Here is a 15,196-nt window from a genome sequence, read left to right on the forward strand (position 1 = left end):
GGGTCTGATAGCTGGCATGTGGGTGAGCGGGTCTGTTAGCTGGCATTTGGGTGAGCGGGTAAGTGTCAGCTGGCATGTGGGTGAGCGGGTCTGATAGCTGGCATGTGGGTAAGCGGGTCTGTTAGCTGGCATTTGGGTGAGCGAGTAAGTCTGTCAGCTGGAATGTGGGTGAGCGGGTCTGATAGCTGGCATATGGGTGAGTGGGTCTGTTAGCTGGCATTTGGGTGAGCGGGTAAGTCTGTCAGCTGGCATGTGGGTGAGCGGGTCTGATAGCTGGCATGTGGGTGAGCGGGTCTGATAGCTGGCATGTGGGTGAGTGTGTAAGTCTGATAGCTGGCATGTGGGTGAGCGGGTCTGTTAGCTGGCATGTGGGTGAGTGGATCTGATAGCTGGCATGTGGGTGAGCGGGTCTGATAGCTGGCATGTGGGTGAGCGGGTCTGTTAGCTGGCATGTGGGTGAGTGGGTCTGATAGCTGGCATGTGGGTGAGCGGGTCTGATAGCTGGCATGTGGGTGAGCGGGTCTGTTAGCTGGCATGTGGGTGAGTGGGTCTGATAGCTGGCATGTGGGTGAGCGGGTCTGATAGCTGGCATGTGGGTGAGCGGGTCTGATAGCTGGCATATGGGTGAGTGGGTCTGTTAGCTGGCATTTGGGTGAGCGGGTAAGTCTGTCAGCTGGCATGTGGGTGAGCGGGTCTGATAGCTGGCATGTGGGTGAGCGGGTCTGTTAGCTGGCATGTGGGTGAGTGTGTAAGTCTGATAGCTGGCATGTGGGTGAGCGGGTCTGTTAGCTGGCATGTGGGTGAGTGGGTCTGTTAGCTGGCATGTGGGTGAGCGGGTCTGATAGCTGGCATGTGGGTGAGTGGGTCTGATAGCTGGCATGTGGGTGAGTGGGTCTGATAGCTGGCATGTGGGTGAGTGGGTAATTCTCTTAGCTGGCATGTGGGTGAGCGGGTAAGTCTGTTATCTGGCATGTGGGTGAGTGGATAAGTCTCTTAGCTGGCATGTGGGTGAGCGGGTCTGTTAGCTGGCATTTGGGTGAGCGGGTAAGTCTGTCAGCTGGCATGTGGGTGAGTGGGTAAGTCTGTTAAGTGGCATGTGGATGAGTGTGTAAGTCTGATAGCTGGCATGTGGGTGAGCGGGTCTAACAGCTGGCATGTGGGTGAGCGGGTAAGTCTCTTAGCTGGCATGTGGGTGAGTGGGTCTGATAGCTGGCATGTGGGTGAGCGGGTCTGATAGCTGGCATGTGGGTGAGCGGGTCTGTTAGCTGGCATTTGGGTGAGCGGGTAAGTGTCAGCTGGCATGTGGGTGAGCGGGTCTGATAGCTGGCATGTGGGTAAGCGGGTCTGTTAGCTGGCATTTGGGTGAGCGAGTAAGTCTGTCAGCTGGAATGTGGGTGAGCGGGTCTGATAGCTGGCATATGGGTGAGTGGGTCTGTTAGCTGGCATTTGGGTGAGCGGGTAAGTCTGTCAGCTGGCATGTGGGTGAGCGGGTCTGATAGCTGGCATGTGGGTGAGCGGGTCTGATAGCTGGCATGTGGGTGAGTGTGTAAGTCTGATAGCTGGCATGTGGGTGAGCGGGTCTGTTAGCTGGCATGTGGGTGAGTGGATCTGATAGCTGGCATGTGGGTGAGCGGGTCTGATAGCTGGCATGTGGGTGAGCGGGTCTGTTAGCTGGCATGTGGGTGAGTGGGTCTGATAGCTGGCATGTGGGTGAGCGGGTCTGATAGCTGGCATGTGGGTGAGCGGGTCTGTTAGCTGGCATGTGGGTGAGTGGGTCTGATAGCTGGCATGTGGGTGAGCGGGTCTGATAGCTGGCATGTGGGTGAGCGGGTCTGATAGCTGGCATATGGGTGAGTGGGTCTGTTAGCTGGCATTTGGGTGAGCGGGTAAGTCTGTCAGCTGACATGTGGGTGAGCGGGTCTGATAGCTGGCATGTGGGTGAGCGGGTCTGTTAGCTGGCATGTGGGTGAGTGTGTAAGTCTGATAGCTGGCATGTGGGTGAGCGGGTCTGTTAGCTGGCATGTGGGTGAGTGGGTCTGTTAGCTGGCATGTGGGTGAGCGGGTCTGATAGCTGGCATGTGGGTGAGCGGGTCTGTTAGCTGGCATGTGGGTGAGTGGGTCTGTTAGCTGGCATTTGGGTGAGCGGGTCTGATAGCTGGCATGTGGGTGAGCGGGTCTGTTAGCTGGCATGTGGGTGAGTGGGTCTGTTAGCTGGCATTTGGGTGAGCGGGTCTGATAGCTGGCATATGGGTGAGTGGGTCTGTTAGCTGGCATTTGGGTGAGCGGGTAAGTCTGTCAGCTGGCATGTGGGTGAGCGGGTCTGATAGCTGGCATGTGGGTGAGCGGGTCTGATAGCTGGCATGTGGGTGAGCGGGTCTGATAGCTGGCATGTGGGTGAGTGTGTAAGTCTGATAGCTGGCATGTGGGTGAGCGGGTCTGTTAGCTGGCATGTGGGTGAGTGTGTAAGTCTGATAGCTGGCATGTGGGTGAGCGGGTCTGATAGCTGGCATGTGGGTGAGCGGGTCTGATAGCTGGCATGTGGGTGAGCGGGTCTGTTAGCTGGCATGTGGGTGAGTGGGTCTGTTAGCTGGCATGTGGGTGAGTGTGTAAGTCTGATAGCTGGCATGTGGGTGAGCGGGTCTGATAGCTGGCATGTGGGTGAGCGGGTCTGATAGCTGGCATTTGGGTGAGCGGGTCTGTAAGCTGGCATGTGGGTGAGCGGGTCTGTTAGCTGGCATGTGGGTGAGTGGGTCTGTTAGCTGGCATTTGGGTGAGCGGGTAAGTGTCAGCTGGCATGTGGGTGAGCGGGTCTGATAGCTGGCATGTGGGTGAGCGGGTCTGTTAGCTGGCATGTGGGTGAGTGTGTAAGTCTGATAGCTGGCATGTGGGTGAGCGGGTCTGATAGCTGGCATGTGGGTGAGCGGGTCTGATAGCTGGCATGTGGGTGAGCGGGTCTGTTAGCTGGCATGTGGGTGAGTGGGTCTGTTAGCTGGCATGTGGGTGAGTGTGTAAGTCTGATAGCTGGCATGTGGGTGAGCGGGTCTGATAGCTGGCATGTGGGTGAGCGGGTCTGATAGCTGGCATTTGGGTGAGCGGGTCTGTTAGCTGGCATGTGGGTGAGCGGGTCTGTTAGCTGGCATGTGGGTGAGTGGGTCTGTTAGCTGGCATTTGGGTGAGCGGGTAAGTGTCAGCTGGCATGTGGGTGAGCGGGTCTGATAGCTGGCATGTGGGTAAGCGGGTCTGTCAGCTGGCATGTGGGTGAGCGGGTCTGATAGCTGGCATATGGGTGAGTGGGTCTGTTAGCTGGCATTTGGGTGAGCGGGTAAGTCTGTCAGCTGGCATGTGGCTGAGCGGGTCTGATAGCTGGCATGTGGGTGAGCGGGTCTGATAGCTGGCATGTGGGTGAGCGGATCTGTTAGCTGGCATGTGGGTGAGTGTGTAAGTCTGATAGCTGGCATGTGGGTGAGCGGGTCTGTTAGCTGGCATGTGGGTGAGTGTGTAAGTCTGATAGCTGGCATGTGGGTGAGCGGGTCTGATAGCTGGCATGTGGATGAGCGGGTCTGATAGCTGGCATGTGGGTGAGCGGGTCTGTTAGCTGGCATGTGGGTGAGTGGGTCTGTTAGCTGGCATGTGGGTGAGTGGGTCTGATAGCTGGCATGTGGGTGAGCGGGTCTGATAGCTGGCATGTGGGTGAGCGGGTCTTATAGCTGGCATGTGGGTGAGCGGGTCTGATAGCTGGCATGTGGGTGGGCGGGTCTGATAGCTGGCATGTGGGTGAGCGGGTCTGAAAGCTGGCATGTGGGTGAGTGGGTCTGATAGCTGGCATGTGGGTGAGCGGGTCTGATAACTGGCATGTGGGTGAGCGGGTCTGATAGCTGGCATGTGGGTGAGCGGGTCTGGCAGCTGGCATGTGGGTGAGCGGGTCTGATAGCTGGCATGTGGGTGAGTGGGTCTGATAGCTGGCATGTGGGTGAGTGGCTCTGATAGCTGGCATGTGGGTGAGTGGGTTTGATAGCTGGCATGTGGGTGAGCTGGTCTGAGAGCTGGCATGTGGGTGAGCGGGTCTGATAGCTGGCATGTGGGTGAGCGGGTAAATCTCTTAGCTGGCATGTGGGTGAGCGGGTAAGTCTGTCAGCTGGCATGTGGGTGAGCGGGTAAGTCTCTTAGCTGGCATGTGGGTGAGCGGTTACGTCTGTTATCTGGCATGTGGGTGAGCGGGTAAGTCTCTTAGCTGGCATGTGGGTGAGCGGTTAAATCTGTTATCTGGCATGTGGGTGAGCGGTTAAATCTGTTATCTGGCATGTGGGTGAGCGGTTAAATCTGTTATCTGGCATGTGGGTGAGCGGGTAAGTCGCTTAGCTGGCAGATGACACAACTGCAATTCTGTAGTAGGAGGTCAGGAGAGTCCTAGACGCTACTACACAATGCACCATACGGATTAATCTAATATAATATAACACTACAGCTGCTGAATATCTCGGACTATCTGAACTCCGCCACCCTGTTCCCAGCCATAAAAGCCAGGTAAGGTCAGTATAGATTGGAAGACAAACTGTTTGCAATACTCCAGCAATCTCCGATGTCAGCTTTGTTCAGTATTAAGCACAATATCCTGAGAATTTATCACCTCTGAAGTCCCCAATTCACCATTCATTGGGTCTCAGATCTCATCAAGATACAACATTGCTGTGTATTGCCAATCCTCCTTACTGCTCCCTACAGATAGGCCGGTAATGCAATGTTCTATCCCGGGCACAGAGGATTACGCCCAGCGATAGTGCACTTCAGGGGTTATACGCTGCCCACTCTCTGCTCTGCGATATGTCACGTCCTTGTTAGGCCTCCGCCAGCCATATTTCTCTTTGTACTATTATCCTACAGAGACGTTTAGTCTTCTCTACGTCCCTTCATTCTGCCCTGTGCGCGTAGTGGAAAGCGCACCAGACACGGACGTGATCACGGGTAAAGAATGTTTATTTGAAGTGTGATAATAATGTTACATAAGTCATATACAGAGAAATACTTATCCACCACCAAACACTATATATATATATATATATATATATATAGATAGATAGATATATATATATATATGTACATATATACATACACGCACACACACATATATATTTATACTGCAAGAATAAGAACTTCTATTACTGTGGCCTTTATTAGCCGTGTCGGTACAGATGAGAGCCCATCCCAGTGATGAGTAAGAAAGGATTGCCGCGCTGCCACGTGCCGGAAAGCCGTCTCCTGGGAGCGTCCTCCTCCGCCCTTAGGACAAAAACGATGTTTTGCCTTTTTTCTCTCTCTCAAAGTGCCGGGACCCTGAGCATAGCTCCGCCCCCGACACCAGCTAATCCCCGCCCCTGTGTTTTGATTGGCCCACAGGCCAGACAATCAAACACAATGGATGACCCCCGAACATCACACACCTACACCACCCACATGCGCCAACCCCCTCCCCCCCACCACCTGCACCTACAACACCCATTAACAACCACACCCGCCCCTCCCACACCCACAGCACCACCAGACACCCTCCCCCACCCGTGGCAAACCCACATCTGGCACTCCCTCGCACGTGGCACGAATACACCCACCCACGCCACCCCGACTTCCTCAACTTGTAGTATCCAGGCACCCACCAGTTGCAACACCACACCCCCCCATCCCCCACTTGCACTACCAACACACCCATGCCTCCCCCAAACACACTACCCTTGCTACTACACCCACAGCACTCACTAAAATGGTGCACCCCCGCACCTAACCAACCAACACACCCAACCAACCCACATACACTCCACCAGACACAGTATTCCCCGCACCCACCACTTCACAACACACACCACCCCTAACACCTTTTCACACACATAACACCCTTGAACCTAATCCTCACCCCAACACCACACCTCTACCTACGACAACATCGCCCCCCACAACCCTAACATCTGTAACACAGCACCCCGGCATCATCTTGCGCAAACACGACAACCGCCCCTCCCCCACCAACCCTACCCCGGCCTTTCACACATCCACAACACACAAAAACCCCTTCCCTAACCTCCCCCAACTGCCCCTCCAACACTGCCACCATCCACAACCACCGCCATCAAACTACAGATCCCTCACCCCTGCACCTCACACACCCATATGCACCACCCCTGCACCTCCAACTCCACCACTCACAAAAAAAATGCCCCTCCAATGACACCAAGCCCCCCACCCCCTTCACCACACACAGCAACCCCACATCCACCTGCCAAAACACGGCACCTGCCCCTCTCCATTCTGCATTACCCCTGCAACCAGCCACACCAACACCACACACGCCTATCGTCTGTAAGCACTGTTCATACCAACAAAATAACCTGCACCCTCTTCACAATCAAATGCCCTTTTCATCTTAAAAATGAAACCTCTAACTATAGTACCAATCCTCCATATAATACACACCAGATTTCACACACTAAAGGCGACACTAAAGGTCACATGTTAAGTGGGCGGAGCAGTGTGAAGAGCGCCCGTAGGGCGAATCACCTAGTGTGTATGTACAGATGGGGCAGGCCTCTTCTTTGCTGGCGAATCGCCAGAACATCACCGCTGGCGATCCGCCAGCAGCCTGCCTCACCATCTGACTGAGACGCGCGTGCGTCTCACGCGCACGCGTGTCTCAATCTCCGTCGGCGGGGCAACGGGAACCCTGTCCGTCTCCGCTTCAGGGAGACGGACAGGGTTAGGGGCGGTTGCGGGCAGGCGGCGGTGACCCGGGGGAAGTGCTGGAAGCGCCGTCGGAAGGTGGCGGGGGATGGCGGCTGGCGTCGCCATCCCCTGCAAAGATGGGACCTGTCCCATCTGTATATGATAAATAAAAAATAAATAAAAACATTGTCATCAAATGTGGATATGATTAATAATGATTACATGAGGGTTGTGGAAAGTTTATAATAATAATAATAATAATAATAATAATAATAATAATAATAATAAATAACACTGCAATTAACAATATAATAATGACTATAATTAGTAATAATACTTCCTCCTGATAAGAGCAGGGAAACCCGAGTGCAATAAGTGCACATACAACGCTCTTCCTCGCTCACACCGTTAGACGAGCGCAGTGTTTCCTGATAACACACAGAACGCAGCGCACAGCATGTGTCAATGTGACAGCCGTCATGGAAGTGACAGTGTCCTGCGTGCACCAATCACTCCATCTCCTTTCCTTAAGGCGCCTTAAAAACCCAACAAACAATAAAAACAAAGTGCGCAGCCTGACAACTGGGTACGCCAAGCGCTCCGCCAGCCAAACCAGAACTGACAGGTCAATTTGAGGCCTGTCCCTGGAAGTTTTGCTATGCAGAAATTACCAGTGACAGGCAGATCAGAATAGAGTTCTCAGGTCACATACGGTGGAACGGCCGAGGGGGAGGAATTAAATGCAGCAATTTGGTCTGTTATTAGCTATTGGGCAACTTCTGACCGAGCAGGAACCTGTGCGGGGATTTGTCTTAATAGGATTAGAATCCGAGCATTGGATGAGGCCGGAGACACAGAGCACGTTCCGCATACAGAGCTGGAAATGAAACAGACACAGAGATCATTTTATCTGAGCTATAAATAAATGTGTCACCGCATCATGACAGAGCCAATCAGGACGGAGGCTTCACAGGAGGTCCTACAAAGACTCAACATGGGTAAGGTGTCGTGGGCAGCACAAATGGTGTCATGGTTAGCAGTAAGGTCTCCCAGCAGGAAGGTAGTGGTGTGTGTGTGTGTGCATGGGGGGGGGGGGGGTATATTACATTACGCTCATCTCCCATCCTGACCAATTCCAGCTCTTGAAACCTGATACTCCATGCTGTGCTGCTCGCATTCTGACTGCCTGGTTCTGCTGCTGCATAAGAGGGACAGCTAGTGATGTGAGTGCGCTCCAGCTGGGGGCCCCAGGGAAAGGAGGGCCCAGGGTACAGTATACCCTGCGTCCCCCCTTAATCTGGCTATGCCTCCCAGCACTGAGGTCATTGGTTCTATTCTCCCCATGCTGGAGTGAGTTTCCTCTGGGCACTCCACCTTCCTCCCACAACTCAAATACATACTGCTAGATTAATTGGCTCCTGGACAAATATTCACCCTAACGCATATGTCCCAACATCTTGTAAATGGAACTGATTCAGGCTGCAGGAGGGTGTACCCAAAGGGGGTGTGGTTTGTGTGGAAAAGGGGCGTGGCTTTGTGTGTGAGCCACACCTCCTGTTTTTAGTCACTGTGGGGGCATGCCCAGCGCTACAGGCAAAAATGTTCTGTACAGCACTAAGGTATATGTGTGCATTATATAAATACTTGCTAATAAATAAGAATACCTAAGTACATCTGTGTATAGACATATGAAAAGGGCAACATGAGACTTTCCTGAGTGGAAGCTGCCAGTTGTGGCGCTGTGGTCACACGAACTGCGTCACTACTCCCTGGCTATACGCATCCACCCTCCTGGAAAGACGGAGTAGGAGGGAAATATATTTGATGCAAAGAAACTAAACAAAACAAAAACAAGCAGCTTCTTGTATAATTGTCTGCAACCGATGAATCTGGTGGAATCATCTGCTCCGGGCGCTGAAGTGGCTTAGAGACGATGCTACGGGGGAATCCTTTCTGGATGCCGAGTGCTGGTGACATTGTCCATCTGCTTTGTCATTGTACCAGCGATCATTAAGCTAAATCCCTTCTGGTTCCGTTCTGCAGACAAAGGACGCTGTGTAATGGATGGGGCGCGGAGCTTTGTATTCCAAAAAGTATTTGAAAAATTCATTCATCCACTAATGGCGCAGAGATTTCATTAGATCGTCATAATCTGCAGCACTAAACGGATTAAATACGAGAGACAGAAGATAACAAAACATATACACAGAAAAACCTGCAGAAATGCGCTGAAACGCCGGATCGTTACTGATGTTTCCGTGAGAGAGATCCAGTTACAGGTTTAATCGGCTGCTCATTTTCAATTCCAAAAGTCAAAAAATTCAGTGTTTTATCACAATTCTCTTATTTCTGTGGAATTACTGATGAGGAGACAACGCTGGGTGTGTGGTACAGGCTGTATCGCTGTACCTTACTGTCCCGTGCACATTAACCGCACATATCGGCAACACCGTATTATCTATCGCCATCTTTTCTCACTGCGCAATTTATCATTAATAGGAAGTCACCACAGCCTCCCTGTAGCAGCCGCTAAGCTGAGCGATGGCGCTGTTCATGCTGAATTGCATCATTGTAGCCCCACCCCAAGTGTATAACGCTGTCACCTCAGCAATGTATAGCAGGGGGCTCGGCCATGATAATGTGACTCTGTCAGAAGTACTGTGATTGGCTTAGGGCTGCTGGCTTTTCCACTCAGTAGCCAGCTTTCATATATACAGGCCGGTATGTAATCACAGCGGATTATCCTCTAATGTTTTATTCCGGGTTATCCAATTTGGTCAACCACAAATACAAAAATTTAACTTTCCACAAAAACACACAGGGTTGGCCGAAAGATGGGTGTTTCTAGTGAAACCACTGAACCTGTGTGCATCAGCCACCTTCAAACGTATGATGCCCATAGGCCGAATTAGGTGTAAGGATGACCCTCGGCCTTTTGGCTAAGATCAAGTGTAGTATCTGTTCTTATCAGTTGGGTATGGACTGGCCTCTGGCAGAGAATAGAGAAAGGTGAGACTGAGTAGCTGCTCTGATGGGCGGAGGGTGTGGGACCCCTCTGTTTTTTCCCGGGAGTAGTGAAAAGTCTCACTGAGTATCTTCACCTCTGCCTTTGGTAGGAGGTGTTGTTTCCGTAAATCCACTGGTAAGAGGGGGGGAGAAACACTGGGCCTAGTAGTTTGACTCTCTTGACGGGGTTTGTAGCCCCCGAAGGATGAGTCAGCGAAAGGCTCAGTCTAGTATCCAATCCCAGGGAGCGGAGAAAGGTTGGGACTGAGTAGATGGCTCCTGTTCCAGAGGTTCGTAGCCTCTGATGGGGAGACCGCGAAAGGCCCAGCTTAGTACCTTAACCCTGGGAGCGGAGAAACACTGGGACTGAGTAGATTGCTCTTCCGGAGGGGGTGCAGCCCCTAAGGGAGTCTTTCGAAAGGCCCAGTGGAGTACCCATTCCCATGCCAGGGGCTGGAAAATGCCTGCTGGTGAGACGGAGAAAAGCTTGGTCGGACGCTGAAGGGTCGGCTGCCTGGAGTCCGAGGCTGCACTGTGCCCCCGGGGAAACTCGGGGGTGCCGGACATGCACGGGTGATCCCAAGTCACCTTGCACGAATGGCACTTGCACTGCGCACTTCCCTTTAGGTTAGCGCTTCACGTCCTTACCCTGTCCTTTTGGATGGGGTAGGACAATTTTTCACACCCCCCCCCGGCCTTCTGGCTAGGGCCTTATTCTTTTCTTTTTATGATTTGCACGTTTTGCACTTCACGTTTTTCGTTAGTTTGTCACGTTTTTTCATTTGGGTAGTGCGGCTGTCCCTAACAGGCCTTCCGTTCCCCAAACGTGACTGGGACTCTTCACCTTTTGGGGAGAGTCCCGGTTCCCTCGAGGGCAACCCCGAGCCGCAAGGCGGAGGGAAGCCTAAGTCGGGTCTCTCCAAAGCACGGGCTGCGGAGGACCCACCGTCCGAAACCCTTCCGGGGGTGGAGGAAACGCGGGTCCCTCTGAGCTTCGGCGAAGAGGACCCACCGATCCCTTTTTTCCCTTCCTCGGCCTTATGGTTGAGGGGGGTCAGGGGAACCATGGGGCCTTTCTCCTTTGGGAGAGGGCCCACACGTTCGTACGGCTGCCCCCTGTGCACGCGTTTAGTCACGTCACTGGTGGTGGTGGGAGCACACCTCGGGCTCCCTGAGTTTCTTCAAACTCGATGACCCTAGGCACAACATTACTAGCCCCCCCCCCCACGCGCGCACAAAAAGAAAAAAACTGTACTTGTTTCCTAGCACGGTGCACACGATTCCATCGTATGGCATCTCATAGCATCCCCCCGCAATATTGCGGCATGCGATGCGATTTTTAATTGTACAAGCACACAGATGGGTGCCCCGTGCCCCGTGAGGGGCGGCGGTACACGTCCTCCGACCTTTTCATACCCCCACTATCCACGTCAGCGTGGAGTTGATTTTAGATAGTGTGGTGAGTGCAGCGAGCCCTGCGAAAGGATGCGTAATACGAGCCAGAAGCGTGGATTTAACATGGAGATCGCATCGCACAGCACTAAAAACGGTACGCAATGCCATGCGATGGGCGTCGTGCTAGAAAACAAGTACCGAAAAAACAATAATGTTTTGTTTTTGTGCCTCCCTCCCCCCCATAGAATACAACGTGCCTTCTTGTAGTATCATCTATATACTGTATATGTCTAGTGTCTCCGGGACACTGCCATCTGTTGGAAGTGAGTGAAACTACATCTCTTTCTCTCTCTCACATGCACAAACACAGAAGGTAGCTATTGCTTTGAGCGGGCTTACTAGTAGAGTATAATTCCTGATAAATAGCCAGCCAATCGGCCCCTAACCTTAATTTTTCAAACCCAGGGCCAGATGCCCTAAGCTTCAAAAGTGATACAATGGAGAGTAATAAACAACCAACCAATCAGCTCCTACCTGTAACATGACCGATAGGAGCTGATTGGTTGGTTGTTTATCACGCTTTTATCACTTTTATAGCCTAGTGCATCGGGCCCTGGGTATGAAAAATGACAGTTAGGGGCCGATTGGCTGCCTGTTTATCACTTCTTGATGCTTAGTGTGTCTAGTCCTCAGTGACAATTAGAAACTCACGCTGCCTGTAGATCCCATGCATTGACACAATCCAGTTGCATCATGGGGAGAAAGCTGCGGTGCCACCCCAGCACGTGCCTAGTGGGTACAACTCTGCTCTTTATCATTTTAGATCTTTCTTTTTGGGGGGATTTTGTCTGCCATTTTCCTTCAGACTTTCCCACATCAGGTATTATATTACTATTATGCAAATGTCCGGGTCTTTATAGTGGCGGTGCCGACACAACCCGCTGGTCTGCATTATCCCTGTGAGCTGTGCACAGTAGGAGACAGGTGCATGCTGGGAACAATAGGGGTATAAAAACTGGGACATTCTGCAGAAATCTCTGCACCTAGCCGCAGAATCCACAAACATGCACATGTGGCAATACACATATTACATGCTAGAGCGCGCGGGATTCAACGTGGGTATAAAACCGCTTTATAGAGGAACAATCGGCGTCCGCGTGGATGGCACAATATAAACTTGCCATGTGTCAACCTTATGACATGTCGACTTATACACTGGTGATGTAGAGTCCTGATTCAGGTGCGGTTTCTGGACAGGATTGCCCGTGGTCGGATCGGTCTTGCGCACGCTCCATATAACTCACAGCCTGTATAGAAAAGCCACAGGACGCATCCGTGCCGCAGTCATTACGCACTAACTGCAGAAATCACAGCAACTGAAGAAAAACATATTTGAATATATCAACGCATTCCGTATATTGTAGCTAACTGTGTCGGTTTCCCTCTGCGCGACTGTAGCACAGAGCTATGTGAATGAGCCCCCTGTGAATCGGAGACAATCAGCGCACGTGAAACGCATACCGCGCTCAGGTGCAAGGCCGGCACAAAAGAAAGAAATCTGATAATGAGGCCACTTCAGAAATCAGCGCAAAGTGGAGTCAGGACTGAGCGTTACCACACTCGGTGCCATTGAGGAATAAAACTCTTCCACCTGGCAGTCGCACACAAGATTTACAACGTGGGAGTAGCGAGGCAGCGCTCTGGCTGTGTCATTACCGGACCCCTGGCTAGTCATGCACTTACCGCACACAAGCGCACAATTACTGCTGCACTTCTGCCAGACAATTACAGAGCATTACAGGTAGTTCAGACGGAAAACAACCCAAAAATACTGCGCCCTTCTCCCCTTTCCATTCACATGGACAATTTACGTCTCTCCGCTGACAGAAAACCTTTCTAAAACACTCTAAAGGTTATGTTCCCCAAATCCTAGCTTACACCCCTAAAGTGCTCCCTCGAGTCGTAACGGTGCCACTACGGAGGGAAATGGCCACAGGGAATATTAACCTTATATATATAGATTTTATGCAGCGACGGCAGGAGGGATATAGTTACTGTATAATGATTTATCATGAACGCATCGGTCTAGGGGGATAGGTGCCTAATAATCCCTGGTAACTTGCGGCAGAAGCTGGCGTTCCTGCTCATACCCGCTGGTCTCCAGGCACAAATACAGCCACACGTATGATATATTATTTATTACTCGTTCTTTATATAGCACACACATATTCCGCAGCGCACAAAGAGAGTATGTCAGCCGCTCACAATCTGACCCACAGAGCTGACACTCTATATCCCCCGTCACATGGGCACACACCAGGGTTCACATTTTTGATATGTAGTAAAATGAAGTACCAGGGAAAATCCCACACAAACAGGGAGAGGACACACAAACTCCACATATATATGGCCTTGGTGCAGCAAGGAAGCAATGCTTGCCACTGTGCCAACCATACTGCTGACAGCCAGGAGAGTCCAGAAGTACAGACTGGGCTGGTCAGGGTGGAGCAGCGTACCCAGGCGCAGCTCTCCGCCAAGTACGTGTGGGCACAGCAGAGCATGCTGGGAGGGAGTGCCCCACACAAGCCATGGGTTTGCATGGGATTATGGAGACTTCAGTATCCCTACTGACCAGATAACGGACAACTGAGGTGTTCGTGTTCACAGTTCATGTAGGCCAGGCCCAGATGTTGGGAAACTACACTTCCCAGCATGCTTTGCAAAAGTTCTAGCATTCCACAATAGCAAAACTGGCAATGCATGCTGGAATTTCACAAGAGCCACAGATTGAACCCTCGGCCTGTAGGGTGATCAGAATGAACATAAATGTGGTATTTGTGGGAACGGCGAGTCATACAACCTGTACATGATATAGGCAGTAGATCACTATAGTAATGACGGTACATGGAGGTGGCGGTATCGCATGGGATTGGATGAGTAACACGTGAAACCAGTCTCTTTCCATTATAACCCATTATGTCTTATGATGTATATCTTATTTCTGACAGTGTGACCACAGTAGCGCACCCAAGATGGCTGCCTCGTCTACAGTCTATCTATCTATCTGTCATTGTTAAACTCAATATACTGGCAGGTTTAAACTTAAAGAAAATAATCCTCCCCTTTCAGGAACACAACACACACACACATTATATATATAATAAAAAATGGGACCCCTTAAAGAAGTATACAGGACCAAACGCATTGGGTGCTGCCTATCACCTTCTACCTCTAAGTTGAGCTACCTTAATATTTATGCTTTTTTTTGGCCAATTTATGTACTCTCATATCCTCTTTATTAGGATATCTCCCCCCCTTTTTTATGCATTTTTACCGATTGTATATTATTACATTTCCTATTTATATGATACTAGGTGATTCATAGCGCCCTACGGGCGCTCTTCACACCGGCGTAAGGGTCTTAATTTGTGAACGTTTGTATTTGTTTGAACTGAGCGCAACCCCCTTAAAAAGATGTTAGATGCACAATTAATCTATTATGAATGATTTATTGTGACATACAAATAAAATGACATGTAAAAATAACATACAAAATGCTGGAATATTTACAATATTTCCACCAAATGGAACATGGACTGGACAAATTTCATCAGGGGCACAATGACATGCAGACTTTATCTCACCATAGAAGGAGATTGCAGTGGGCTATGCTTCATTTGAAGGTCTGCGGTACCACCGCAGATGGCTTGCTAGGGAGAAGTCCTTAATGGTAAAGTGCTGGTACGTCCATAAAGTGTCCAGTGTCCAAAGTGTAAGGTGCACTACAGGTGATGATCTGTATCCAATAGATAGCTGCAACGCGTTTCGGAGATACTTAAGTAGAGTATGGATACCTGTACATCATGATCCTCTTTTAAACCCACTTTCTGGGTCATTGAAGATCCTGTTAGCCAGTGAGAGCTCCGCTATTTTCACGGCCCGGAAGTGCCGACACAGGAAAACAGGAGGCTGGGTAGTGATAGGGGTGTGTGGGCATAAGGGGGACTAAAGAGGAGGGTGGGGGACACTGTGCAGCTTCTGCCAGTGGGTGAGGGTCCAGCGTGGCAGCACAGGTGTACAGGACGGT

At 51.2% G+C, this 15,196-nt stretch overlaps 1 protein-coding gene and 1 pseudogene across 4 annotated transcripts in view; one reads left to right on the top strand and one right to left on the bottom strand.

Moving 5' to 3' along the window:
* Nucleotides 1-15,196, bottom strand: part of PARD3B (par-3 family cell polarity regulator beta) — a 777,127-nt gene that overhangs the window by 244,703 nt on the left and 517,228 nt on the right. The gene's annotated exons all lie outside the window — the stretch shown is intronic.
* On the top strand, nt 9,629-9,764 carry LOC146025479 (U2 spliceosomal RNA; annotated as a pseudogene).

This window comes from Crinia signifera, chromosome 7 (assembly GCF_055691185.1).
Source record: "Crinia signifera chromosome 7, ASM5569118v1, whole genome shotgun sequence".
Lineage (NCBI taxonomy): Eukaryota > Metazoa > Chordata > Amphibia > Anura > Myobatrachidae > Crinia > Crinia signifera.